Source organism: Octopus bimaculoides, chromosome 20 (assembly GCF_001194135.2).
Source record: "Octopus bimaculoides isolate UCB-OBI-ISO-001 chromosome 20, ASM119413v2, whole genome shotgun sequence".
In the NCBI taxonomy this organism is placed as follows: Eukaryota; Metazoa; Mollusca; class Cephalopoda; order Octopoda; family Octopodidae; genus Octopus; species Octopus bimaculoides.
The window spans coordinates 216,535-221,534 of record NC_069000.1 but is presented as its reverse complement, the minus strand read 5'-3'; the positions used below and the strand labels follow the sequence as shown (position 1 = coordinate 221,534).

Sequence of the window (5,000 nt, the reverse complement as noted above, 5' to 3'; positions counted from 1 at the left end):
ACGAGTGCACATTTACATTTGATGCTCATGATCCAGTTCTTCTCTAAAAACACTGACACTCTGTTGTACATGCAACCTGACATTGCACATCCAGTGGATCATGCAAGCTTCATTTCTTTCAAGCCTCTGCATGTCCTCTGTAGTCACAGAACGTTTCACTACCATGTAGCATAGCTGTCTGTACACAGGCATTATAGAATTTGCCTTTCACTCTGAGGCGGGGAGACCCTTTTGTTACCAACAAAGGTAAAAGCTTGCTGAACTTTGCTCAGCTGGTTCTTATTCTGGCAAGTATGTTGCCAGAGCAACATCCTCCACTGTTAGTTTGTGTAACCTAAGTGATCCAATTTTCTACTACTTTCAAGGATCTTCTGTCCTCTCAGACATTTGAGGAATCTCAGTGTTTGTTGTACCTGTGCATCTGCCACACACAAAGACTGTGTAGTTTGTACTAAGTCTCTTTTTCTGTGTTTATTTTGTTATTCAGCAAGTGTTTGAATTTTTATATTTTTGTTTTGGAAAACTATATGAAAATATAAAAATAAAAACTGAAGATTGTCCATTGACATTTCGAAATAATTATTTGGGGAGAAAAAAAAAAACTTCTATTTTTTTTTTATAGTTAAACATTTAAAATTTTGCAGATTCTAATTTCTAAAATTACATAGTATGTGTCTTATAAGAAAATAACAAAGAGTAAAGGAGAGCCTAGCTTGAGTTTATATAGATTTAAAATGTCATTCATAGAAATTGTTTTAAAGTTCAAAGACACACCTACACACCTCCACAATATATTTATTACAAGACACAGCTTCATGAATGGATTGGCTGCAGTGGAATTCAAATCTGGAACCCCATGTGGCTGTGAAGCAAACTCTCCTCAACCACACATCAATATTCAGTTGATGAGGTAGCAACGAGGAGCCTGGTTCAAATACTTTTGAGCACAGTGGTCCCTGCCAGGGGCACTCAAACACCAGGGGTGGTGGTGGTGATGATGTTTAGCTCCAGCTCAGGCTCCATTCAGTGGACATAGGGTCAAAAGGTGGACCTTTGATCCCATCTAGTTTTTCAAGGTCTCTAGTATCCCCTTATCCAATGTATATTCTGCCTTTTTTTTTTTTTTCTATAGATAAAGCCCTTTCAGGGTCTGCACAGAGTCTCCCTTGTTTTCCCACTGGTTTATATAGGAGTTAACGAGTGGAGTTAACAAGAAGGGTCTACAAACCAGCAGATTCCTTCTTTGTGTATGATTGAGCACAACAACAACAGCAAAGAGTGAATTACTTGGGTAGGAGAAAGTAGTGTCTTTCGTTGCTATCCTTAATGTATATATACACACTTTTGCTCGCTTATTAATGTATATAAACATCTTTGTTGGTTTTATTTGTTTTTATTTCATACACTTGGAAAAAAAAAGAAGACACGAAAATTGAACAACACAAAAGGTATAGAAATTTAAAAAAACAAAAAAAGCTTATAGTCTGTTGGAATTGATTGACACAAAATACAATAGCAGAGCGTTTCACAAAACTACACCTCGACAGCAGATAACATGGTGTGTTTAAAGTGAAACAGGACAATAACCCCCTCCCCTTCCCTCTTTCCACTCCTCACCAATAAAAAAAAAGTATCAACAGTCAGATGTTGACAAGGAAGGAATTTCTTGATGTTGTTGTTGTTTTATTGTTAGCTGACACCATTGCAATTTCCAGCAACCACTCAATACATGTTGATATTCAGTCTTGCGTCTTCTCTGTTTGTTGTCTTCATTTACTAACTCTGGATCAATAGCTAAATTATCATGCTGGGGTTTAATTCAGATTGTAATCAATAAACTTGTGTGTGTGTGTGTGTGTGTGTGTGTGTGTGTGTGTGTGTGTGTCAATTGAAATGAGACATGTGCACACACACACACACACACACACACACACACACACACACACACACACACACACACACACCATTATGAGCATCACTGTTTCTTTTTTTTAACATCAGTTTTTTTCTTTTCTTTTTGCATGCTAACATGGGTTGGATGAGACTTGTTAAGACAGGGCAGTATTCTGTGACCAGATGCCTTTCCTCATGCCAATCATGACTTCATTTCAAGCCAGAACAAACATCTCTTCCATAGGAAGACATTTGGATACACACACATACACATGACAGGCTTCTGTATAGTTTCCATCTGCCAAATTTGTTCAGTCAGAAGCTGTAAAGTTGCCCAAGGTGCCACACCCAATCAGCTCTCAGACCTTGTGGTTCCTCATTTGGCTTCCACCCTTTATTCTTTTTTTAGAGAATAGGGTATGATTTGAGGGTGATTGGTTACAAATTCACATAGAACGACTCCAAGAGGCTCTCATGTTAGCCTGATGTGTTCTTTATTTTAATATTGCAGGGTATGATTTGAGGGAGTATTGGCTGTCATTTTTAACAAATCAAACGACGATGTAGAGGCTACCTCAGTGGTATGATACATTTTATTTTTTTTTTATGACAGTAGAGAATGGTATTAGGAAGTATTGGCTGTCCTTTCTAGCAGGTTCAATGACCACATAGAGACTCTCAATTGTGTCAGGTGAGTGTATGTTTCGGAAACGCTCTCTGTTAGTTCTTCCTGTTCATGGTGACAAGTTTAAATTACAGGAAGCAGGTGACCTGGAGTGCAAAATAAATGCTACCTTCATTCCCCCACCCCCACCCCCACCAATTGATGGACATCTGCTGGTCATGTGTCTGTGTTCATAGTTTGACCAGCATTGACATCCATAGAATTCTTGTAGTTATGGTGCTGGACAGGTTTAAAAACTTTTTCAGAAAAAACTATCTTAACTTTAATGATTGATGGCAATTTGTCTGCGTTCTAGACTTTTCTATGATCACTACTGGCTTTGATCTTAAATTATTGCTTCTGTTGATAGTAAATCTCTTCTGTAATGATCCACTACTCTGGTTCAATACACTCATCACGAAACTGCTCCAGTTTTTTGCAATGGCCAGGGGCTGGTCTGGCTCTGTTGGCTTTGGCAATGAGGCTTCCGTTATTCAATCAACTGAAGTTCCCAATCATTGAATTAGCATGTAAATGGTTGCGTATTCCACAGCTATATGTATCCTTTACGTATTCCCAAGGTAGCATGGCTGTGTGACAGGCTGTACCTAGGAATTATTGGTGCAATCCAACCAACAGTCTTCATTAAGTTTCCATCAACCCATTTTTACTTAAAAGTTATGGGTTCACCTGCAGCTAGAGAGAATTATAGTTTTTTGCCAAGTGGGATCAAATCTGGGCATTCATGCTTACCAAATGAACTTCTTTCCCATTCGGCCATACTCTGTGTGTGTGTGTGGATAGTAAACACACAGACTGATACATTGCATAGTCAACATTTAATACTCTGCATGATATATGAATGTATGTATGCATAAATGTGGATATGCAAACACTATTGAAATCCACACACACACACATATGTAATTATGTGTGTACATTTGCAATTGGATCTTAATATTTCTTCCCTCTGTGTGTGTGTGTGTGTGTGTCACACAAGTAAATCAGCTGTCAAGGAGCTGCCTTCATTCATTCATTCATTCATTTCATTTGTTCATTCGGTCCCTTTTATGCACGATTGAATAATTACCTGACAGTAACATCAAGGCCATAGCGAGCAGGACATTCACCTCTGCATTACTCATTCACACACATAAAATGTAAAACTTAAATAGATGTCCTTCAATTTTGACAATGTAGACTCTCCCTAGTCAATGAACTGAACTACCTCTGACTAAGTATAGGTGGTTGAGTATTCCTAACACACACACACACACATCCATAATGTAATCCTCAGCTAGAAACAATGTGACACTGTGTGGCAAAGCTCACCTGCACCTCTACAGTTTACATTTACCTTAATCCATTCACAAGGTTTGGATTGATCTGATACAATGGCCCAAGATGCTGCATAATGGGTTTGAACCTGAATACCCTTAGTTGGGACTCCACCATGCCTGTCCTTTCTCATTAATAAATAATTGGGCTGAGACTAAACACTTCTCTGTCGGATGGCAACTGGAAACTGCTTTATCAAACAACAGATCAAAGTTGTGCTCACTCTCTCTTGCCATTCGCTTTTTAATACAACATTTCACTTTGATTTCTCCTTTTATTTTTCTTTCTTCTTCTCAATTAATTTGGATTTTTATTTACTGTTTGACATTTAGGTTTCACTTTAGTAGAAAACAAGGAATTGTTAATAAAAAGCAAAAAAGTATATTTCAAAGATCCATGTGCATGTTGTTGTTGTTGCATGTATCACATGTGAATATGTCCAAGTGGAGTCTTTGAATATTGGGGGTGTGCCGCACTTGAATATGGGTTAGTGTTGTATTTGAACAGAGCCACATGCCATATGTAAACACATGCATGCTTCTGTATTAAACACATGCTTCTGTTAGGTTTGAACACATTCACAGGATGCATTTGAACACATTCACAGGATGCATTTGAACATGTTCACAGACACATAATAAGCAAGTCCTATCTAAACACTGTACATACACAAGGAAGACAAACTTCAACTCGTCCATGTGTCATATTTGGACATGTCCCGCATCCATTGTTCCTATCCTAAACATTGTATTTGAATGCTTGAGTCCGGTTTGAGTGCATCTCCAGCACATATCTGAACTCCTCCCTGGAAATACAGTTCTATATTTAAGAGATGAGGAATTATTAACATTATTTACATTTGACGGATATTTGTCCTCATCTTGTTTGTTGTTAACACAACGTTTCGGCTGATATACCCTCCAGCCTTCGTCAGGTGTCTTGGGGAAATTTCGAACCTGGATTCTCATTCCTAACGATGTTACTATTATTATATTATTATTATTACTATTATTAATCAGGTCGCTGCCGTGAATCGAACTTGGAACCTTGGGGTTAGTAGCCCGCGCTCTTAACCACTACGCCATATGCCCGTAGGCAACTATGG

The 5,000-nt window shown here is 38.2% G+C and overlaps 1 protein-coding gene across 4 annotated transcripts in view; it reads left to right on the top strand.

Annotated features, from left to right (window-relative positions):
• The window catches only part of LOC106878803 (H(+)/Cl(-) exchange transporter 3), a 118,959-nt gene that overhangs the window by 20,242 nt on the left and 93,717 nt on the right, over nucleotides 1-5,000 (top strand). Inside the window, exon 1 of one of the 4 annotated variants that reach the window (XM_052975048.1) lies at nucleotides 2,567-2,584. The exons of the other annotated variants lie outside the window; for them this stretch is intronic. The gene's annotated coding sequence lies outside the window, so the exon portion shown is untranslated. Of the gene's footprint in view, nucleotides 1-2,566; nucleotides 2,585-5,000 lie in introns of those variants that run through there. 4 annotated transcript variants of the gene reach the window in all.